The sequence below is a fragment of the Chiloscyllium plagiosum genome, chromosome 17 (genome assembly GCF_004010195.1).
Source record: "Chiloscyllium plagiosum isolate BGI_BamShark_2017 chromosome 17, ASM401019v2, whole genome shotgun sequence".
In the NCBI taxonomy this organism is placed as follows: Eukaryota; Metazoa; Chordata; class Chondrichthyes; order Orectolobiformes; family Hemiscylliidae; genus Chiloscyllium; species Chiloscyllium plagiosum.
In genome coordinates, this window is record NC_057726.1 from 62,223,885 (window position 1) to 62,249,196 (window position 25,312).

A 25,312-nucleotide genomic window follows, 5' to 3' on the forward strand; every position below is an offset into this window, starting at 1 on the left:
AATTGCTTTCTGCTATTGCCGGGGATTGGGAATTAATTCTCGCCCTGTTTCCACCAATGCTCATTTATCGAGGAATCCTCCCCAGAGGTGGGAAAGAAGCAGATCAAGGCGATATTCTTCCTTCTGGATATAAATACTTCTTTAGGTTTTTGAATAACACCGAAAACAGCGTGTTCCTCAGTTGCCAGAAAATAGGGTCATAGATAATTTAATAGTACTGGGCAAAGCATGCAGATCGAAGAGGGAGAAAAGATCTTATTTTGCGGAATTATATTTCGGTAAATAAATATACGATAAATTGATTTAGGTAGGGTGATGATCAAAGAGGTATTTACCTGTACAAATAATATCCCTGAGAATCAAGCATCGGAAAACCATACTCGCTTTTCATTCTGAACACTAAATTTAATTGATACCTTTTAACACTAGCTGCGAGACTGCAACATTGAAAGATAACTTCCGGTTAGAGTTCCATCACTTGTGAGGCTTATGACGTTTGTCTTCCTGTAACTGCGGCTTCTGCAAATAGGTTTCATTTGTTAGGCCCAATCTTTGCATTGACACTGAAAGACATGCGTTGTTGGCAGAACGGGAAAGATGCGACCTTTTCAAATGTCAATTTTCCCAACACTTTTAAGAGTTCTGTAACTAACTATGGTGCGTCACATTAGTGCAACCAATTGGACGTTTTGTTGATCGTGTCAAACGATGCAGAGAAATTCAGAACGCGAAGCAATTAAATTCCGCTCTTAATTCTTTAAGATAAACTAAGATAAAGTAGAAGACTATACATGCGACAGACGTCAGGTGAATAACTGAACTAAGAACCAGGTCGATATAGATTCGAATGGGAACTGAAAAGGCAGATTAGAGAAGCTGAAAGAAAGATTATGAATGGTGAAAAAGCACACCAAAAAGCTTTTCCTGGCATTCACTGACTAAAGAGCTGCTAAGAAATGGATTGTGGCCGATCAGGGTCCAAAAAATTGATTTAACAACGGTTGGTATGGCTGAACTACTGAATGCCAATTTGTAAATGTCTCCTTGAAGAGAGTGTTGCCCTGCTCATGGCGAAATGGTGGATATTTCGTGCGTTGAAGGTGTTTAAAATTGATATCAACGAAGCACTTAAAAGACTTTTTATGTTACGTTGATAAGGAATCGGGACTAGATGAGATGCAAGCAATGTTACCAGGCCAAAAAGAGTGGCAATTTTGGACTCACTGGCTGTTGTGAGATAACTAAGGTGACTCGATACAAATTAATTGTAAACTAATGTAGGGAATTGATAGAATGGAAAAATGCCTCAGAAAGCTTCAAGAGACAGCTCAAAAATTTGACTGATCTTCAGATATACATACCAGTTCTTGCAGAATCAAAAATCTACGTTTTCTGTTCCTTATACTCTTCTGAAGAAAAGTAAACAAAACTTGGCTTTTGCTTCTTCATTATGGGTGACACAGTGGTTAGCACTGTTGCCTCACTGCGCCAGAGACCCGGGTTCAATTCCCGCCTCAGGCAACTGTCTGTGTGGAGTTTGCACGTCCTCCCCGTGTCTGCATGGGTTTCCTCTGGGTGCTCCGGTTTCCTCCCACAGTCCAAAAATGTGCAGGGTAGGTGAATTGGCCATGCTAAATTGCTTGGAGTGTTAGGTGAAGAGATAAATGTAGGGGAATGGGTCTGAGTGACTTCCTCTTCGGAGGGTCGTTGTGGACTTGAAGGGCCGAAGGGCCTGTTTCCATACTGTAAGTAATCTAAAAATAAAAAAAAAATCCTCTTCCACATCAAAATATCTGGTCCCTTGCCTTCTCTGACAGAATTCATTTCCCATCTTCTTCATTTGTCCTGTTCGATTGCAAGACCACGATGTGATATTGCATTTAACCTGTTATCTGTTATTATCAGGAAAACTATTCCCTCCTCAGATGGCATACACCCTAAAACGTTATTGGTCCTAAAACGTTTTGCAACACCAGCAAGACTAAGTAAAGTTTAAATACCACGTATCCATATATTCAAGCATTAACCTATTCAGTTTTCTCCCATTATTCCAACAGTACAATGTGCTTCCACTGCCGCCATAAAGTTATACACAGAAACATCCCGCCCCAACTGGATGGTCAGTGCTAAGTCTGGCTTCTCTCAACGAACAGTGTGACGGACTTCATACTCTCCTTTTTTTCCTAAATTGGAGGTGTGGGCACCCTAGCTAGACAGTAGATTCGCATATCAGGATTGCTTTCTGAACCTAAGTAGCTGTGGCCAGCACATCAACTTCCATAGTACCTCTCCTGCAGTGCAGGCAATAATCTACCGATAAGAAAACGGTAATGAGTAGTTGAACTAGATTGGAAACAATTTTAATCCATGGGTGAACATTCAACAAAACACTCCATTCCCAAATAGCCGCCATCATGTCACATTCACTCCTTCATTTAAGTCTGTCTCCAGACACTTGGTCAACTGTTGGACGGGAAGTCGCTGCTTCATTTTCACCTGGGACGCGCTTGATCGTACTCAGTAAATGGTTTAACAGTTCAAGGATTCGCTTCCCCTCGGGAAACAGATTTCTCAGAGTACAGTTTTTGTTTAAGATTGTCTGTTACAATCAGCTCCTGGGCAGAGTCAATATTTTCTATGCAGCTTATTAAGAATGCTTTTTAACACCACTCGAGCAGGGAGGACTTGAAGCCAAAGAACTACTGAAGGCCTTTTTAGTTTTGAACATGCACACCAGCTGCTCTCCTGGGATTTGAACCAAGTCGCCAGACCCTCAACATTGCTACTTCAGTCACATTACCATTACACCACCCTCTTCCCAGCTACGCACCCTGACAATTGGGAACAATTTTCTGTTACTTTTGCCATTTTAATTAAAATGCTCAGAGATGTTATAACACACTTATAGAGCACGTGGAACATGAACCCTTCCCCATTCTCCACACAGAAGTAGGAACACTACCACTGCACCACATATTATGAAATTTCCAATGACTGCTTTGCCTTGAGATTGAATCAGAAGTTTGAGTTAATAATTGGAAAGTGATGATAAGCATACTGACCCCACCAAGGCTCATCTGAGCCACGTAATTGTTTTCTTTACCATGATATGCCACCTACGTGGTTGGTTTGAGATAAAGTTAATCAATGGAGTCCCAGCCAGCGATACTGAGCTCCCACGAATGGATAAAAACAAAAGTCTCCATTGAAGATCAGCTGTAGTAAAAAGTAAAAGAAGTCAATGTCATAGTCATACAATTGTATAGCACAGAAACAGACCCTTTGGTCCAACTTGTCTACGCTGGCTGATTAGCCTAAACTAATCTAGTCCTAAATGCCAGCATTTGGCCCATGTCCCTCTAAACTCGTCTTATTCCTGTACCCATCCAGGTCCATTTGACGTGTTGTAATTATACCAGCCTCCACTACTTCCTCTGGCAGCTTGTTCCATATGCACACCATCCTCTGTGTTAAAGCATTGCCCCTTAGTCCCCTTTTAAACCTTGCCCCTTTCACCCCGAGGCCTCTAGTTTTGGCCTTCCTTCACCTGGGCATTCATCCTATCGTAGGCCCTCATGATTTTAGAAATCTCTATAAGGTCAGCCCTCAGCCTCCGACGGTCCAGGGGAAAAAGCTGCTGCCTATTCAACCTCTGCCTTTAGCTCAATCCCTCCAATCCTTGCAACATGCTTATGAATCCTGTCTGCACTCTTTAATAACATCTCTCCTATAGCAGAGGGATCAGAATTGAATGCAGTATTCTATATGTGGAATAACCAGTGTCCGTTATAGCAATATGCTCCCTCGTCAAAGACTGAATACTATTGGTGAGTTTCATTTGAAGGTTATCAGGCTCAAGCGGACGACACTAAAAGTGTACCACGTCAGAACGTTCAGTCTGCCATGAAAAGTAGAAATTCATGAGCAGATGAGGCAGCAAAGTGGGCAGCAGGATTTGTATTACCAGGAAAGGTAGCAACATACGCTAAATGTCGAAAGGAGAACAATAGGCAGAAAATACATAAGGAGACGCCCAGAGTCAAACTGGAGCAATAGGAGAAAACAGAAGATGGGAAAAGTTAAATACAGGGACTGCTTCCAACAGGACACCTTTGGTCCACTCCTACTCCACTCCAAATGCTCCCCACTCCCGCATGGCACCTTCCCTTGCAGTCACAGAACGTATAACACCTGCCTATTTACATCTTCCCTCCTCACTTTCCAAGTCACCAGAGTCACCTTCCATGAGAGGCAGTGACTTACCTGCAGTGCACTCACTTTAGTCTAATAAATTCACTGCTCACAATGTGGTCTCATCTAGGTTGGGGAGACAAAATATAGACTGGGCAGCTGCTCTGTATAACACCTATGTTGTGTCTGTTAACAATTTCCTAAGCTGGTGGCAATTCAACACTTGGCCATATTCCCTGGGCAATATCTATGCCTTGAGCTTTTTGCAGTGCTCCACTGAGACTCGGCAGAAGCTGGAAGAACTACTGGGGACTCAATATCGAGTTCAATAATTTTCATGAGTTACTTCCGTGTCCTTTACCGATTCCCAGACTCCAAGCCATTTCATGACATGCTTGATTTCAGCACAACCAATCTATTTTCTTTTTTGTTAATTGAACAAATGTTTCGAATCAACCTGTTCCTAGGTGCCATTGCACACTTCTGGAGGTGGTCTTGAATCTGGGTCTCCAGGTTCAGGGGTTGAGACATTATCATTTTTCCACAAGGGGACACCCTAGCAAACCTATTTTCACCTATTTAAGTTCCTCATTATCAGCTTTCTCCTTTCCTGGCACACCATTGGGACCAGTTGTGGGGGAGGTGGGACTATTGGAAATTGGACGGTCTGTATCTCGGCTGGACTAGAACCAACGTTCTTGGGGGTGTTTTTGCTCATGCTGTTGGGGGGAGTATAAACTAATGTAGCAAGGGGATGAGAACCAAATGCGGAGGTTAGTGGAAAATAAGGAGGTATTTACTAAAGCCAGGAAGGATCTAGATAATGAAGTCAGTGCGATTAAGGATAAGAGTAGACAGGGAGCAGATGATGAATGCAAAGGGAATGGTAGTCCGAGATGCATTTGTTTTAGTGCGAGAAGTGTAGTGGGTAAGGCAGATGATCCAAGGTTTGGATTCGTACCTGGGAGTATGATATGATTGATATTACTGAGACTTGGTTGAGGGAAGGACATGAATGGCAACTAAATATCACAGGATATCAATGCTTCAGGAGGGATACAGAGGGAGTTAAAAAGGGTGCAAGAATTGCATTACTGGTCAGAGAGGATGTCACAGGTATGCTGAAGGAGGGCACTGTGGAGGACTCGAGCAGTGAGGCAATATGGACAGAGTTCAGAAATAGGAAGAGTGCAGTAACAACTTTGGGGTTTTACTGCAGGCCTCCCAACAGTGAGTGTGAGATGGAGGTACAAATATGTAAACAGATGATCGAAAGATGTAGGAGCGACAGGGTGGAGGTGATAGGAAATTTTAATTCTACCAACATTGACTGTGATCTACTTCGTGTTGGAGGTATTGATTGAGCAGAATTTGTAAGGAGCATCCAACTTAATAGAGTTCTTCGAGGAGCTGACCAAGTTGTTAGATGAAGGAAGGGCTGTTGATGTCATGTACATAGAGTTTAGTAAGGCATTTGATAAGGTTCCCCATTGTAGACCAATGGAAAAAGCGAAGTCACATGGTGTGCAGGATGTTCTAGCTAGGTGGATAAAGAACTGGTTGAGCAACAGGAAACAGAGAGTAGTAGTTGAAAGGAGTTTCTCAAAATGGAGAAAGGTGACCAGTGGTGTTCCACAGAGGTCAGTATTGGGGCCACTCTTGTTTATAATATAGATAAATGATCTAGAAGAGGGCACTGTTGGCATGATCAGCAGTTTGCAGTTGACACAAAGATTGGTGGAGTAGCAGAAAGCATAAGGGACAGTCCGAGAATACAGGAGCATATAAATAGACTGGAGAATTGGGCGGAAAAGTGGCAGATGGCTTTCAATCCAGACAAATGTGAGGCAAGTCTAATTCTAGAGCGAATTATACAATGAATGGAAGAGCCTTGGGAAAAGTGTTGGGCAAAGAGATCTGAGAGTGCAGGTCCATTGTACACTGAAGGTGGCTGCATAGGTGGATAGACTGGTCAAGAAGGTATGTAGATTGCTTGCCTTCATTGCACGGAGTATTGAGTATAAGAGCTGGCAAGCCATGTCAAAATTGTACAAGACATTGGTTCGGCCACATTTAGAATACAGTGTACAGTTTTGGTCGCCACATTACCAAAAGGAGGTGGACACTTTGGAGAGTGTGCAGAGAAGTTTTACGAGACTGTTGCCTGGTATGGATGATGCTAGCTATGAAGAGAGGTTGAGTAGGTTACGTTTATTTTCCTTAGGAAAATGGAGATTGAGGGGAGACCTGATTGAGATTTCCAAAATCATGATGGGTATAGACAGGGTGGTTAGAGACAATCTTTTACCCAGAGTGAAGGATTCAATAGCGAGAGGTCATGCTTTCAAGGTGACAGGTGGAAAGTTTAAGGGGGATACACGTGGCGAGTACTTCACACAGAGGGTAATGGGCGTTTGAAACGCGTTGCCAGCAGAGGTGGTAGAGGCAGGCACGGTAGATTCATTTAAGATGCGTCTGAATAGATGCATGAGTAGGTGGGGAGCAAAGGGATACAAATGCTTAGGAATTGACCATCAGGTTTAGACAGTACATTTGGATTGGCTCAGGCTTGGAGGGCCGAAGGGCCCATTACTGGGCGGTACATTTTCTTTGTTCTTTGTTCTTTGTTCATCCAGGTGGGTTTTCTAAAGCAGTATGTAAAGAATCCAACTCGGGAAGGGGCACACTAGACCTGGTGTTCGGGAATGAGCCTGGCCAGGTAGTTGAAGTTTCAGTAGGGATTACTTTGGGAACAGTGATCGCAATTCCGTAAGTTTTAGAATACTCATGGACAAAGATGAGAATGGTCCCAAAGGAAGAGTGCTAAATTGGGGTAAGGCCAACTATACCAAAATTTTGCAGAAGCTGGGGAATGTGGATCGGAATCAGCTGTTTGAAGGCAAATCCACATTTGGCATGTGGCAGACTTGTTTAGAGGACAGGAGATACATGTTCCCTTGAAAATGAGGGATAGAAATGGCAAGATTAGGGAACCATGGATGATAGGTGAAGTTATGAGACTAGCTAAGACAAAACAGGAAGCATACATAGACGACTAAAGACGGACAAAGCTTTGGAAGAATATTGGGAATATAGGACCAATCTGAAATGAGGGATTAAAAGGGCTAAATGGTGGCATGAGATATATTTACCAAATTGGGTTAAGGAAAATCCCAAAGCCTTTTATTCATATATAAGGAGCAAGAGGGTAACTAGAGAAAGGGTTGGTCCTCTCAAAAACAAAGGAGAAAAGTTATGTGTGGAGTCAGGGAAAATGGGTGAGATTCTTAATGAGTAATTTGCATCAGCATCCACTGAGGAGAGGAACATGACAGATGTTGAGATTAGGCATAGATGTTTGATTACGTTAGCATAAGGAGGGAAGAAATGTTGGGTAAAATGCATGAAGGTGGACAAGTCCCCAGGTCTGGATGGGATGTATCTCAGGTTCTGGAGGGAAGTGAAATGGAAATAGCTGGGCCTTAACAGATATTTTTGCAACATCCTTGAACATGGGTGAGGTCTTGGACGATTGGAGAATTGCTAATGTTGTCCTCTTGTGTAAGAAGTGTAACAAGGATAATCCAGATAATTATAGACTGGTGAGCCTGACATTAGTGATAGGAATGCTGCTGGAGAAGATACTAAGGGATAGGATCTATTATCATTTGGAAGAAAATGGGCTTATCAGTGGTAGGCTTGGAAAATCATGTCTTACCTACTTTATTGAATGCTTTGACGAAATAACAAAGTTGATTGATGAAGGAAGGGCTGTAGATTTTACATACATGGACTCCAGTAAGGCATTTGATAAGGTTCCCCATGGTAGGCTGATGGAGAAGGTGAAATCACATGGGGTCCGTGGTGTACTAGCTAAATGGATGAAGAACTGGCTGGGAAACAGGAGACAGAGAGTAGTAGTGGAGGGGATTTTCTCAAAATAGAGAACTGTGACCAGTGTGTTCCATAGGGATTCATGCTGGGACACTGTTGTTTGTGATAAACACAAAATGATCTGGAGGATCAGTGTTCTGATTAGCAAGTTTGCAGATAACACTCAGATTGGAGGAGTAGCAGATAGTTAAAAGCATTGCCTGAGAATGCAGCAGAGTATATAAATTGGAGAGTTGGGTGGAGAAATGGCAGTTGGAGTTCAGGCCCTCTGTACCCTGCAAGTAGCAACGCAGTTCAATAGAGTGGTCAAGAAGGCATACAGTATGCTTTCCTTCATTGGACGGGGTATTGAGTACAACAGTTAGCAGAGCATATTGCAATTGTATAAGACATTAGTTTGGCCACATTTGGAATACTGCGTACAGTTCTGGTCGCCACATTACCAAAAGGATATGGATGCTTTGAAGAGGATGCACCTGAGGTTCACTGTGATGTTGCCTGGTATTGAGAACACTAGCTATGAAGAGTGGTTGAGTAGATAGTATTATTTTTATTAGAAAGACGGAGGTCGAGTGGACCTGATTGAGGTCTACAAAATCATGAGATGTATAGACAGAGTGGATAGCAAGAAGCTTTTTCCCAGAGTGGTGGACTCAAATACTAGGGGTCATAAGTTCAAAATGCGAGGGGAAATATTTAGGGAGATATGCATGGAAAGTACTTTATGTAGAGGGTAATGAATGCCTGGAACACGTTGCCAGCAGAAATGGTAGGGGCAGGCATAGTACCATCATTTAAAATGTGTCTAGATAAATCAATGGACAGGGAGCAGGGGGATACAGATCCTTAGAAAATAGGTGACAGGTTTAGTCTGAGGATCTGGATCAGGCTTGGAAGGCTGACGGGCCTGTTCCGGTGCTGTAATTTTCTTTGTTGTTTGTTCTTTGTCTCTTTGCATGTTTAACTGTCATACAGCTCCCATTGGCATCCACCTGGGAGAAAGTGAGAAATGCAGGTACTGGAGATCAGTGTCAGAAAGTCTGATGCTGGAAAAGCACAGCCGGTCAGGAAGCATAGGAATCATTCCTGATGAAGAGCTTATGCTCGAAACGTCGATTCTCTTGACCAGCTGCACTTTTCCAGCACCACACTTCTTTAACTCTGGGATCCATCTGTCGAAGACCACGCCTTAACTTCGGCAATATGTTCTACCTTTCCCAGTTTTGTGAATTCTGAAGAAGGATCAGTGGATCCGAAACATTAGCTCTGCTTTCTTTGCAAGGATGCTGCCAGACCTGCTGAGTTTCTTCAGCTTTTCCGCGTTTGTTCGGGCAGTTTCTTTCTTTGTTCTGTCATTGACGTTCGTCATAATCATTAACCCGTCGCTTAACCAATTTGTTCGCTCCTGTTTGTGGTATTTGTTAGATTTATTTTCTTGGAAACGAGTGGCCGGAACTCTTATACATGTTTGAATTGGAAAGCCCGGCATTTTCTACAGGCTGGTAACAGCTGACATCTGTTTCTCGACTTCAATTTAGGTTACAGCGGCCTCTTCTGGTCAATTTGAATTCCTGACGTTTGCAAATTCTACTCCAATCTTCTGCAGCCTCTCAGAATTATCAGACTGGGTATCCAAGTGGTTCAAAGAGAGATAGAGTCACAGAGATGTACAGCACGGAAACAAGCCCTTTCGTCCAACTCGTCTATGCTGACCAGTCATCCTAAATTAATCTAGTCCTATTTGCCAGCCCTACGTATTCATATACCCATCCAGATGCCTTTTAAATATTGGAATTGTACCAGCTCCCACCATTTCCTCTGGCAGTTCATGCCATCGAAATGATTTAATGTGGAGGTATCATTTTCTGAATAGTACAGGTGTAATTTTGAACAGAATGGATATGAATAAAAAACAGAAAGCATAATTAAATTATCGATGGAAGTTTTTAACGTAATCAATGTAATGATTGTTGCAATAGTACAGAGTATGCTAATATGCGAGGAAATGTGATAAATGAAGGCCGAGCATTGCTGAATCACGAAGAATTAGAATTTCAATGATCTGTCGACAGCACGGGTAAATACATATTTGCATATAAGCTAGTTCTAGAAAACAGGTTCACCAGCTTTGTATCGATTCTATAAATACTACTCAACTACATAGATGTACAACAAAACTGGCCCTCGCACCTTCGGTTTTTAGTTGTTTGACAGTGACGCTCCAGATATGGTAGAGTAATTTTATTCGTTAGTAGCGCCAAACAGATAACGGCAAATTCCAGCCAGTGTCATACCGCGTCTGAAACGTCTTCAGGAAAAGGTAAATCCAGAATCAAGTGTTAAGCACATTTCGAAATTCTGTTTCAATCACCCAACACTCTGGGGAAATAGTTTTAAAAAATAGTCAAATTGTTTTGTCGTGATTATGATAAAGTCTCCCTGGGAATAATATTTCTTCCTACTTCAATCTGTATTTCTGAGGTTAGCAAAAGCTGCTGAGGTGCTTTTTCCTTGTTTTTGCAGTATATTTGAGTCTTAGTATCAGTGAATGATTGAAATAGTAATTCGGGTTCAGTAATATTGTTATTAGACATATGTCTGGAAAATCATAAAGTCATTCGAGTCATACAGCTCGGAAACAGACACTTCAGTCCAATCAGTCCATGCCGAACATAACTCTAAACTGAACTAGTCCCTCCTGCTTACTCCTCGTCCATGTATCTCTAAAATATTCTTAATCATGTATTTATCCAAATGTTTTCTAAACGTTGTAACTGTACCCACAATCCACCACTTCCTAAAGAAGTTCATTCCACACACTCAACCATGCTCTGTGTAAACAAAAACTTGCCCTCCATGTACTTTTTAAATCTCCCTCCTCTCACCTTAAAAATGTACCTCCTAGTTTTGAAATCCCCCATCCTAGAGAAAAGACACCTGTCATTAACGCTATCCATATCCCTCATTATTTTGTTTTTGTTTCTGACAGTGTTCGGAACTCCAGCTCCTGCAACAAGAAATAATTGTTGCCACATCACCTCAGAGCCATAGACCATTGTGAACTGGCAACAGACTGGTTTTAAAGTGAATGTGTTTGAACAGCTATTCAGGACTGGCTACAAAGCACAATTTTTGAAATGCAGTTACACAGAAAGCTGAACGAATTTCTCATTTGAGTCTGAAGTATTCTTGTGTTTTGAAAAGCAGAATGTGTTGCTTTTTAAAACATTCAGATGACTTTGAAGAGAGGAAGTTCTCAATGCAATAGAACTCTCTATACCAGTGGTAGATTTGTACAGCTTTCCCACAAAATTGTATTATACAACGTCGATGTAATACACAAATTGCTGTGCCACTGCCAGAAGTTACTACGTAAAAAAATCACTTGTTTATAAAACATATTTGAATGTCTTGGAATCCGGAAAGGCACGATTGAAAGCTCGGTTTTTTTTAATTAGACTCCTGCGTAAGTTTCCCTTTTTTGTCTTTAACAAAAGGGCAAAGATTCTTACTATCCTGTTATATTAGTAAATGGTCATAAATGACAAAAAAAAACTTAATGAAGATTAGATTACCTATAGTGTGCAAACAAGCCCTTTGGCAAAACAAGTCCACGCCGACCCTCCAAAGAGTAACCCACCCGCTCTGACTAATGCACCTGACACTATGGACAATTTAGCATGGCCAATTCACGTGACTTGCACGTTTTGAGAACGTGGGAGGAAACGGGAGCACCCAAAGGAAACCCAGACAGATACGGGGAGAATGTGAAAACTCCACACAGATAGTCACCCAAGGCTGCAACTGAACCCGGAAGCGTGGCACTGTGAGGCAAAAGTGCTGAACACTGAGCCACTGTGCGGCCCCATGCAGCTAAGGCTGATTGGGGTGGTAGGTCCACTGCTTTTTGTCATTTACATAAATGATTTGTATGTGAACATAGGAGGCATAGTTAGTGGGTTTGCAGATGGCACCAAAATTTGTGGTGCGTTGGAGAGCTAAGAAGGTTATCTCAAATGATCAGGTGGGGCTGATGGGCCAAGGAGTGGTAGATGGTGTTTAATTTAGATAAAAGTGAGGTGCTGCAATTTGGAAATACAAATCAGGGCAGGACGTATGTACTTAATGGTAAGGTCCTGAAGAATGTTACTGAACAAAGAGACCTTAGAGTGCAGTTTCATAGTTCTTTGAAAGTGGAGTTGCAGGAATACAGATTAGTGAAGCAGGTGTTTGGCATGCTTGCCTTTACTGGTCAGTGCACTGAGTATAGGAGCTGGTAGGTTGGAACATGGCTCCAAATCATATGTCCTTTATACAATTAGCAACAAGTCCTGCCTAGCCGAAGTTAATCAGAATGGAATTGATCATGCTGTGAGTTATGGCCTGAAAGAGTTGATAAACATCAGCTTTTGGCCATGGAGGCACGAATGAGAAAATGTTTGAAATTATCCTGATTCCACTGGGAATGGAAGGCCCTCAAGGCATTGGAGAGAGATTGAGAAACCAAGGGTCATCCTGTAACTTAAGCTGGACCGAAATACAATAGCTGAATAATACCCTTAAATTCACTGCCCTGATTTGATATGTATTATTTATAATATAAATTACATTTCCTGTTTACTGAACAAGACTGTCTCCTGTTGCCTAATTGGTTACAATCTCAAATGAACGAATTAATATTGAGTATAAGACCCCTAAAGTGTGTAAAACTGTACATCCTGATATTATAAAGACAGAATGGGAACATCTGGTTTGTGCAACGAATCATATTGCCAGGCCAACAGCAGTATCAAGGTGGGGAAGGCTAAACTTTGTGGGCTTTTTGAGAACCAGCCAGTGACTCAGACAATATATATTTGAAGTGAGAGGAGACAAGGGTATAGCAAAGGAGTATGAACATGCTTACAGAAAGTTTGGATGCAGGGTACTGAGTTCTGTTTAAAGAAAAATGCTGTGTTTATCCATAGATGTTTGGATTAGATCAAGTTAAAAGCTGATAAGTTATTGAGTCTTTTGGCTTATGGAGCATACCATCATGCTCAGAAAGCTTATGACTTTGGGAAAAAGAATCAGGAAGAGATGGAGAACTTGAAAAACAATTGCAGAAAGAATGAGAGATAAATGGTTTAAAGAGGCTGATTCATACTTTATCATTATGAGCAAAATAATCAGTTGCTATAATGCAATAACAGAGTGATTCCAGCTTGCATGTTGAAACTGTTTTGGTTGAGATGTAGCAACTTAAAACTTGCTGAGCACAACAAGACAGATGAGAGTCTCCCAAAGGAGCCAAATGGTATCACAGTAAAATAAGCTCACAGAGAAATGTATTATTTGTGTTTGAATTTAGGATGTTGGATTAATGGGAAATGTTGCAGTCAACAGGAATTTGTTACAGCCAAGACGAAGGAAGGCAACGTCCTATATCACAATAAGCATATTTTTAGTTGATGTTTCTGATTACAAATATAATTATTTCTGTACCTCTCACACCAACTATGGGAGTCATCCAGCATTCCCTGTACCTATCAGCCTTTCCTTTCACCGGAATAGGAATATACATTCTCTGGATCCTCGTTATCTCGTTTTTGAAGGCTTCCCAATTTCCAGCCATCCCTTTACCTGCTTGTTAATAATCAGATTAGATTAAAGATGAGATTACAGTGTGGAAACAGGCCCTTCGGCCCAACAAGTCCACACCGCCCCGCCGAAGCGCAACCCACCCATACCCCTACATTTACTCCTTACCTAACACTATGGGCAATTTAGCATGGCCAATTCACCTAACCTGCACATCTTTGGACTGTGGGAGGAAACCGGAGTACCCGGAGGAAACCCACGCAGACACGTGCAAACTCCACACAATCTCCACAATGAGGCGGGAATTGAACCCGGGTCTGCGGCGCTATGAGGCAGCAGTGCTAACCACTGTGCCACCCACAAATCTAATCTAATCTAATCTAATCAGTTTTTGAAAGTTCTTGCCTAACACCGTCAAAATTGGCCTTTCTACAGTTTAGAACTTCAACTTTTAGATCTGGTCTATCCTTTTCCATCACTATTTTAAATCTAATAGAATTATAGTGGCTTGATCCAAAGTGCTCCCCCACTGGCAACTCAGTCACCTGCCCTTCCTTATTTCCTAAGAGTAGGTCAAGTTTTGCACACTCTCTAGTAGGTACACCGACATACTGAATGTGAAAATTTTCTTCTACACACTTAACAAATTCCTCTCCATCTAAACCCTTAACACTATGGTCGTCCCCTACCATAACTACCCTGTTATTCATACAGATGGCTGAGCTCTCCTTACAAGTTTGTTTCTCAATTTCCCTCTGACTATTAGGGGATCTATAATACAATCCCAATAAGGTGATCCTCCCTTTCTTATTTCTCAGTTCCACACAAATTACTTCCCTGGATGCATTTCCAGGAGTATCCTCCCACAACATAACTGTAATGCTATCCCTTATCAAAAACGCTAACCACCACCCCTCCTCTCTTGCCTCCCTTTCTATCTTACCTGTAGCATTTGTAACCTGGAACATTAAGCTACCAGTCCTGCCCATCCCTGAGCCATGTTAATAAGACCTGTAAAACCTTTATCCATGCACTCCAATTTGATTTACTAATTTCCTCTCTGGCACCTTATCAAAGGTCTTCTGAAACTCCAAAAACACCATATCCAGTTGTTGTCCTTCATGCATGCCACTATACAATCCTCAAAACACTTCAACAGCTTTCTCAAACATGATATCCCTATCATCATTCCATTGTGACAATGTTCTATATTATTTTCTAAGTATCCAGAGATGACAAACAAATATATTAAATAGGAGAAGAAATAGACCATTCAGTTCTTTTGAATCATTAAATATTCAGTTTGTGTTTCAAATTCCGCATTCTGAATTACTCCCATTTCCCTTTAATTCTTCTGGCTAAAATCAATCCATCTATTTCTGTGTTAAGAATAGTCACTGAGCTCACCTCCACTACCTTCTGGTGATATGAAATTCCACAAATTTCTGAGACAAAGAAATTCCCTCATCTCTAGTTTGAAAAATAACCCCCAATTTTAAAGCAACATCCCTCGTTTTGGATTCTCTCACAAGAGGAAACATCCCCTTCATATTCAACTTATCAAGAAAATGTGTGATCTATCCACCAAATGATGTCTTCAGGGTCTCCTCTATCCACAGCATGCATTACTCCTTCAAAGAATTCTGGCAAACTAATTACTCATGAGTTCTCTTTGATATAACCATTCTGACTCTTCCTGATGGCCAAGAATTTCTGTTCACAACTGTAGCAGATGGTCATTGGCCTTATATGTCACCAAAGTATCTTGATGTGTGAAAAGGGGAATTAGAACAATGCTGCATAATGACACCAGCAAATTCAAGCACACTTTTCCATACTTCAGACAAAGGAAGTTTCCAAGCTGGAGGTTGTTAGGAACGTTTAACTATCATATATTTTTGAGACAAGCTGCAAAAAAGGTTAAACCAGTACTGAAGCATCATTTTGAGTTTGCCATCATCCGGAAAAACAGAAGAAATTTAAAAATTAATGCCTGTTTCACTGACTCTTTAGTCAAAGAGGTTTAGAATAAATAATAATAATGGCAACCTACAGCATGTCACTTGGTGTTTCCGCAATAGCAAGACAAGTGGAATATTTGTCCAAAGACATCAATCTGCAACTACAGAAGGACCTGAAGGACTGTAAATGCTTCACATTACAATTCCATGAATTCATCATTATGACGAACTTATATCAACTCATCGCTTTTTTTGCACATGGTTTTTAAAGACATAACAAGTAAAGACGATATTCTCAATATTTTGCCCAATGGAGAGAGAATAAGGAATGAGAATATGGATAACAAATTCAGAAAGTACAAGCTTGAGAAAATCATTCCAATCAATAACCCTGTTTCCATCCCAACTGATGGTGCACCATCCAAGTTTGGCACTTGTTGGATTTTGCAGATTTGTTCTTGATTTTGCCTCTTTTGTTAATTGTAACTGTGTATCAAATTAGGGGGTCAATTCAGCTCAGGTCGCTGGTTTGCATTGCAGAGTGATGCCAACAGTCTGAATTCAATCCCTGCACTGGCTGAGGTTACCAGGAAGGATTCTCCTCCACAACCTTACCCTTGGCCCAAAGTGTGATGATCCTCAGGTAAAATAAACACTACACATCTCTCTATAAGGAAGGAGAAGCCCTCTGGACTGATAGGAATACAATGATTTCTGTATATCACATTCAACTTAATGTGAAATTCTTTCATATATTATGGCCACTATTTCTCAAAGGCCAGGTGATTAATTGAATGCATAATACTCAATCCAAAATAGGCCAAATCCGCATTAGGTCTTTAAGGGAGAAGAATATAAAAACCATTTTGTTAACACAGTTTTGAACATGGGAGGTCATTTCTCACTAATTTGATTTACCTTTATGAAAAAAAGACAGATGAGGGCGGAGTGATGGTGGTTGTGTATAGGGCTCTTCAGCAAGGCATTTAACATGGTTCCTCATAGTACACTAGTTAGCAAGATTACTTCACATGGAACCCAGGGAGAGCTAGCCATGTGAATACACAATTGGCTTGAAGATAGAAGACAAAGGGTCATGGTGGAGAATTGTTTTTCAGACTGGAGGCCTGCGAGCAGTTGTGTGCTGCAATGATTTGCGTTGGGTCCACTGTATTTTATTATTTACATAAATGATTTGGATGTGAATATAAAGTAATGATCAGTAAGTTTGCAGATGACACCGAAATTACAGGTATAGTGGACAGTGAAAAAGGTTATAGTGGACAATGAAGAAGATTATCTCCTTTCTGAAAGATTTTGAACTGCTAGGAGCAAAATCAGAAAGCACGGTGGTTAGCACTGCTGCCTCACAGCGCCTGAGACCCGGGTTCAATTCCCGCCTCAGGCGACTGACTGTGTGGAGTTTGCACATTCTCCCCATGTCTGTGTGGGTTTCCTCCGGGTGCTCCGGTTTCCTCCCACAGTCCAAAAGATGTGCAGGTCAGGTGAACTGGCCATGCTAAATTGCCCGTAGTGTTAGGTAAGGGGTAAATGTAGGGGTATGGGTGGGTTACGCTTCGGCGGGTCGGTGTGGACTTGTTGGGCCGAAGGGCCTGTTTCCACACTGTAATGTAATCTAATCTAATCTAAAAACGTCCATATAATATTAACAAAACTAAACAACTGTGAATGTTGGAATTTAGAAACAAAAACAGAATTTTTTGGAAAAATCAGCGATTTACCTGCACTTCACTCAATCTAGTCAATTGTATTCATTGCTCACAATGTCTAACAATGAGGCATATTGGTGGCATATAGATAACTCCCATCCATGACTTCATTGCCATGCTCTTTGTTGTTACCATTCAAACTGAATCCACTTCAGGATGCATTTCATTGGAAATCTCACCAGTCACTATCACTCTGATATTTGCCTTTATTAAAACTGCCTCATCTTCTTTTCTAATTTGTCTATTCTTCGAGAACATTGAATAGCCTTGAATTTAAAAACACACAACACCAGATTATAATCCAATAGGTTTATCTGCTCCTTCATCTGGCAGTTTTGGAGAAGGACCATAAGACTCAGAAAACATGGCAAAAGGTTACAGTGTAATGCAACTGAAATGACATCTTGAACACACTTAGATTGCTGTTAATTCTTTCAACTTTTAGAATGGGTTGCAGGTTTCGGTTCATTAGCATGTAACTCCCAGAACGTCATGTAGGTTAAATTCACGAAATAACTTAAGGTTTTATTTTTAAAAAGGTGATATCTCAGCTCAGACAATGCATTAAAAGTGTAACTTTAGAGTCTGTCTGTATCCTAATGTTGAGTCAGATTAGTTCTAGCGTATGAGATAGACTACATTGGCCAAGTCACAAGAGTGCCTGCTGCATACATGGCAGATGGTGTCCCACATGTAATGGCAGTATCTGTGTCGATATTCTGACACTTTGGCAGTGGTTGCCATGACAGAGTAGTACGGTGTTGTGGCCGATGTTGTTCGGAAAACTGGGCAGTTTGCTACGCACAATGATCTGCTTAAAGTTTGGGGATTATTTAAGGTGTGAAGTGGAGACAAAAGGGAAGGTTTTGGCGAGGTGCTCATCCTCATCAATAATGTTTTGCAGGCTGTGAAGAACATGGTGTAGTTTTTTCCCTTCTGGGAAGTATTAGACAATGAAGGGTACCCTGTCAGTTGCATCCTATGTCTGTCTCTTGAGGAGGTCATTACAGTTTCTCACTGTGGCACGTCAGAACTAGCGATCAATGAGTTGAGCATCTGTTCTTATGAGGGTACCCTTGAGCACCTTCAGGTATCTGCCATGCTTCTCCTCATCTGAGCAGATCCTGTGTACCCGTAGGGCTTGTCCATAGAGGATGAATGATTGAATATGTTTAGGGTGGAAGCTAGGAAAGTGTAACATCGTGAGGCTATCCATGAGTTTGCAGTAGAATGAGATGCTGAGGTGCCCATCTTTGATGGAGATGCATGTATCCAAGAATGAAACACATACTGAAGAGTAGTCCATGGTAATTCTGATGGTGGGATGAAACTCGTTGATATCACTGTGTAGTTGTTTCTGTGATACCTTGCCATGAGTCCAGAGGAAGACAATGTCATTATCATATCTCTCATTGGGAACCAGTCTGACTATGTCAAAGGAAACTTGAAATCCATTGGGCAGGGGACTCCAGCTTCAATTGCAACACTACAGATTTGTAACAGAAACTCAGCACCCACAGACTAGTCGAACCGGGAGCTTTGTGAGAGTGTGTCACATGCACACAGTCACTTCTCTCTCTCTCCCTCTCTCTCTCTCTCTAAAGCTCGCTCATGCACGTGCACACACATATAATTCTACATGGTGAAGTTGCATTTGCAAAATTATATTTGCAGATACTTTCCATTTTGCTCAAATAATGCACAAATTGCATACAGTCAATGGAGGCAGTCAATCTAGACCATACTTTGGAAATTGAACCAGTCTGATTCATGATTGGGATACAGACAGATCTTTATACCTTTAATGAATCGTCTGAGTTGAGATATCACCTTTAAAAAAATAATTTAAGATATCTCGAGAATTTAACTTAAAAGAAGTTCTGGGATTTACATATATATGAACTGAAAACTGAAACCATTCTAAAAGATGAAAGACTTAAATACAGTCTGGATTTGTTCAAGATATCATTTTATTGCATTACAATGCAACCTTCAGTTATACATTCTGAGTTTTATGGTCTTGCTCCACAATTACCGGATGAAGGAGCTTCCAAATATTGGTAAACCTGTTGGATATAACCTGGTGTTGCGTGATTTTTAACTTTGTCCACACCAGTCCAATACTGGCTTCTCCACATCATAGCCTTGAATTTGGATTTGTCAAACTTGGACACACTGCAAGCACGTCCCTGTCATGACTATCAGCTCATTTTCTGCTTTCAACTTTTTTCTCTTGTTAGTTTAGTTTTATATTAACCTGCCTGACTATCAGATTCATCAGCTATTGTAATGTCCTCGCCAGAACTAAATCAGCTACTCATGTGTGAGTTCAAATTGGAATATGACTTCAAGTTGAAGGTCCATTATCTGCTTCCATTCTATTTGACTTTACTGAGGCATGTTGTGTGTTTTGTTGTCCTGTATCATTAATTTCTTGGTCAAATTTTTCTTCCTTTTTTCAAGCTATCTGAAAATTTTCTTTTTCTAGGATTTTTTTTTATTGTGGTCATGAAGCTGCTGTCAACTGATAATATTTCTTAAATTATCCCAGTTGGCCAGATTACAGCATTCATCTCCATCTGCTGGATATCCTTTGCAATTGTGATTTTTTTTTTGGAGCTACAACAAATGGTCAATATGTCAGACAGTCATAGACATGTACAGCACAAAAAACATATTTCATTCCAACTCATCCATACTGCCTAGGTATCGTAAATTAATCTATTTCTATTTGCCAACGTTTGGCAAGTTCCTCCAAATCCATCCAATTCAATTATCTATCTAGATGCCTTTTAAATGTTGTAATGGTACCAGACTCCGCCACTTGCTCTGGCATCTCATTCCAGATATGCATTACCCTCCGCATGAAAAATCTGCCCCTTAGGTCCCTTTTAAATATTTCCCCTCTCCCCTTAAACCTATGACTAACAGTTTTAAACTCCCCTACCTAGTGGAAAGGACCTTCACTATTCACCCTATCCAAGCTCCTCATGATTTTCCAAACTTCTACAAGGGAATCCCTCAGCCTCCAACGTCCCAGAGAAAGCAATCCCAGTCTATTCGACTTTTTCTTATAGCTCAAGCCCTCCAACCCTGGCAACAACCTTGTAAATCTTTTCTGAACAATATCACGTTTAACAAAGCTTTTCCTACAACATGGAGACCAGAACTCAATATAGTGCTCAAGTATGCCAAACTAATGTCCCATACCTTCCAATTCCTATACTCAATGAACTGACCAATAAATGCATGTGCACAAAACGCCTTCTTCACTACCCTGTCTACCTGTGACTAAACTTTCAAGGAGCTACGAATCTGTGCTCCAAGGTCACTTTTTTAGAGAATATTCTGCCAGGGCCTTACCATTAAGTATTTAAATCCTGCCCTGATTTGCCATGACAAAAGATCGTAGCTCACATTTATCAAGATTAAACTCCATCTGCCACACATCAGCTCATCGAGCCAGCTGATTAAGACCTCTTTGTACTCTAAAGTAACCTCTTGGCTGTCCACTACACCATCAATTTTGGTGTAATCTTCAAATTTACTAACTATGCCTCCTATATTCATATCCAAATCGTTTATAGGGATGCAGAAAAGCACTGGACCCAACACAAATCACTGTGGCACAACGCTGGTCGCAGGCCTCCAGTCTGAAATGAAAGCCTTCACCAGCACCATCTGTCTCCTACCTTCCAGCCTATTTTGTGTCCAAATGGCTAGTTCTTCCTGTATTCCATGTGTTATCACCTTGTTATTCAAGGTTGGCATGAAGATTTGTAGCTCAGGTGGTTGTGGGTATGTTGACAGAGCTGGGAAGTTGGCTTGCAAATGTTTAATCCCCTGTCTCTCTGACATCTTCACTGCTTTGGAGCCTCCTGTGAAACACTGCTATATTGTGTCTTCCGGAATTTATTTGATTCCACTCCTGCTGCTTCCGGTTGCTGGTTCCTAGCGTTTGTTGACGTGGCCGGTTTATTTTGTCTGGAACTACGTGTTTTTTGATGGTGTCTTTGAATGAGTGCCATGATTCTAGAAATTCTCTGGTTGTCCTCTACTTGGCTTGTCCTATGGTCATTGTGTTGTCCCAGTCGAAGGGGCAGTACTTGTCAACTGTGTGCATGGCTCCGAGGGACAGATGGTCATAGCATTTCGTGGCTAGTTGGTGTTCGTGGATGTGGATTGCTAGCTGTCTGCCTGTTTGTGTTAGATAGTTCTTCATGCAATCGTTTCATGGAACGTTGTAAATTATGCTAGTCTTGTAGATGATGGGTATTGGGGTTTTTGTTCTGGTGAATTCCTGTCTGACAGTGGCTGTTAGATTATATGCTGCCATGAATCCGAGTGGTAGGACAAGTCTGGCTGTTAGTTCCGTGACATTTTTTATATAAGGTAAGTGGCCAGTATATTGTATCTTGGCATGTCCTTGTTGCATTGTTTGTCTGCTAACGGTCAGAATGTTTGCCTTCTGCCCCTTCATTTCTCTTGCAACTTCTAAATTGACATGCCAATGCATCCACATTCTTTCTTCCTATTCCAAAAGTAAAGTTGTTATAAACTTGAATATTCATTCACTGGATTTAATGAACAAGTCAAAACAACAGCAGTTTAAAAGGGAGAAGAGCAGACGAAGGAAGCACTTGGTGAGGGCAGTGCAGGAGAGAGAGAGAGGGAGAGAGTGAACCTGCATCATTACCGCCTTTGCTGTTTGAATTTGTGTATCGCTGGATATCGGAGTGCATCTGGGAAAATTAACAAACAGTGAAATTTACAACTAATCTTGGAGGAACTGTTGGGTGAAGTTCACAGAACAGAATCAGATAAGTTAATTGTTTTTTTTTAGATTAGATTAGATTAGATTACAGTGTGGAAACAGGCCCTTCGGCCCAACAAGTGGCGCTGTGAGGCAGCAGTGCTAACCACTGTGCCACCGTGTCGCCCACAAGTCTGCCCACAAGTTTTAAGTCTGTCCAAGAGAAAGGCTGCAGTAGTGAGTCTCGTGGATTCTTTCTAGATTATATGTTTTTGGAGATAAGTCTCCTGATTAAACTTAAAATATAAGCCATAGCTATTAATTTAACCTGGGGCAGTGTTTGTAGAGGAATAAGACGGTGTTATTTTCTGGATCTCTAGATTGTGAAGGAGCAAAAATGGCCTTTGCAGTGATATGTACTTCTTGTCAGATGTGGGAGGTTAAAGAGAGTTTAAGGGTTACTGCGGATTATATCTGCCATAAATGCTGTTGGATGTGAATCTTATCAGATCGAGTGGATCAGTTGGAAAGACAGTAAAGCGATGAGGAATTTGCAACAGCAACAGTATGTGATGGATGGCAGTTATAGGAAGAGGATAAAGTCTCAGATACAGCCACATAAATGGGTTAACTCCAGGAAGGGTGAGAGAGGTCGGCACCTAGGGCAGGACTCTTTTGTGGATATACCCATTTCAAACAGGTATGCTGTTTTGGAAAATGTAGGGGGTGATGGATTCTCAGGGGAACATAGCACGAACAGCCAGGTTTCTGGTATTGAGGCTGGCTCTCATGCAATGAAGGGTATATCGGCTTCCAAGAGATCAATTGTGTTAGGTGATTCTGTAGTCAGAGTTATAGACAGACGTTTCTGTGGCCAGCAGAGAAAAGGCAAAATGGTGTGTTGCTTCCCTGGTGCCAGGATCAAGGATGTCTCAGAGAGCGTGCAGAATGTTCTCACGAGAGAGAGGGGCCAGCAGGAGGTCATTATCCACACTGGAACCAACGACATTGGAAGGGAAAAGGTTGAGACTCTTGAAGGGAGATTACAGAGAGTTAGGCAGAAATTTAAAAAGGAGGACATCAAGGGTAGTAATATTTGGATTACTCCCAGTGCTACAAGCTAGTGAGGGCAGGAATAGGAGGATAGAGCAGATGAATGCATAGCTGAAGAGCTGGTGCATGGGAGAAGGATTCACATTTTTGGATCATTGGAATCTCTTTTAGGGTAGAAGTGACCTGTACAAGAAGGACGGATTACATCTAAATTGGAAGGGGACTAACATACTGGCAGGGAAATTTGCTAGAACTGCTTGGGAGGATTTAAACTAGTCAGGTGAGGGGGTGGGACCTAGGGAGATAGTGAGGAAAGAGATCGATCTGAGACGGGTACAGCTGAGAACAGAAGTAGGTCAAACACTCAGGGCAGGCAGGGACAAGGAAGGACTAATAAATTAAACTGCATTTGTTTCCATGCTAGGGACCTTACAGGGAAGGCAGATGAACTCAGGGCTTGGTTAGGAACATGGGACTGGGATATCATAGCAATTACGGAAACATGGCTCAGGGATGGGCAGGACTGGCAACTTAATGTTCTAGGATACAAATGCTACAGGAAGGATAGAAAGGGAGGCAACAGAGGAGGGGGAGTGGCATTTTTGATCAGGGATAGCATTACAGCTGTGCTGAGGGAGGATATTCCCGGAAATACATCCAGGAAAGTTATTTGGGTGGAACTGAGAAATAAGAAAGGGATGATCACCTGTTTGGGATTGTATTATAGAGCCCCAATACTCAGAGGGAAATTGAGAAACAAACTTGTAAGGAGATCTCAGCTATCTGTAAGAATAATAGGGTAGTTATGGTAGGGGATTTTAACATTCCAAACATCGATTGGGACTGCCATAGTGTTAAGGGTTTAGATGGAGAGGAATTTCTTAAGTGTGTACAAGACAATTTCCTGATTCAGTATGTGGATGTACCTACTAGAGAAGGTGCAAAACTTGACCTACTCTCGGGAAATAAGGCAGGGCAGATGACTGAGGTGTCAGTGGCTGAGCACTTTGGATCCAGCGACCATAATTCTATTAGATTTAAAATAGTTATGGAAAAGGATAGACCAGATCTAAAAGTTGAAGTTCTAAATTGGAGAAAGGCCAATTTTGGAGGTATTACACAAGAACTTTCGAAATCTGATTGGAGGCAGATGTTTGAAGGTAAAGGGGTGGCTGGAAAATGGGAAGCCTTCAGAAATGAGATAACAAGAATCCAGAGAAAGTATATTCCTGTCAGGCTGAAAGGGAAAGCTGGTCGGTATAGGAAATGCTGGATGACTAAAGAAATTGAGGGTTTGGTTAAGAAAACGAAGGAAGCATATGTCAGGTATAGACAGGATAGATCGAGTGAATCCTTAGAAGGGTAAAAAGGAAGGAGGAGTATACTTCAGCGGAAAATTAGGAGTGCAAAACGGGAACATGAGATAGGTTTGGCAAATAGAATTAAGGAGAATCCAAAGTGTTTTTACAAATATATTAAGGACAAAAGGGAAACTAGGAAGAGAATAGGTCCCCTCAAAGATCAGAAAGGCAGCCTTTGTGTGGAGCCACAGAAAATGGGGGAGATATTAAATGAATATTTTATATCAGTATTTACTGTGGAAAAGAATATGGAAGATATAGACTGTAGGGAAATAGATGGTGACATCTGTCCAGATTACAGAGGAGGAAGTGCTGGATGTCTTGAAACGGTTAAAAGTGAATAAATCCCCAGTACCTGATCAATTGTACCCGAGAACTCTGTGGGAAGTAAGAGAAGTGATTGCTGGGCCTCTTGCTGAGATATTTGTATCATCGGTAGTCGCAGGTGAGGTACCGGAAGACTGGAGGTTGGCAAATGTGGTGCCACTGTTTAAGAAGGGCGGTAAAGACAAGCCAGGGAACTATAGACCAGTGAGCCTGACCTCGGTGGTGGGCAAGTTGTTGGAGGGAATCCTGGGGGACAGGATATACACGTATTTGTAAAGGCAAGGACTGATTAGGGATAGTCAACATGGCTTTGTGTGTGGGAAATCATGTCTCATAAACTTGATTGAGTTATTTGAAGAAGTAACAAAGAGGATTGCTGAAGGCAGAGCAGTAGATGTGATCTACATGGACTTCAGTAATGTGTTCGACATGGGAGACTGATAAGCAAGGTTAGATGTCATG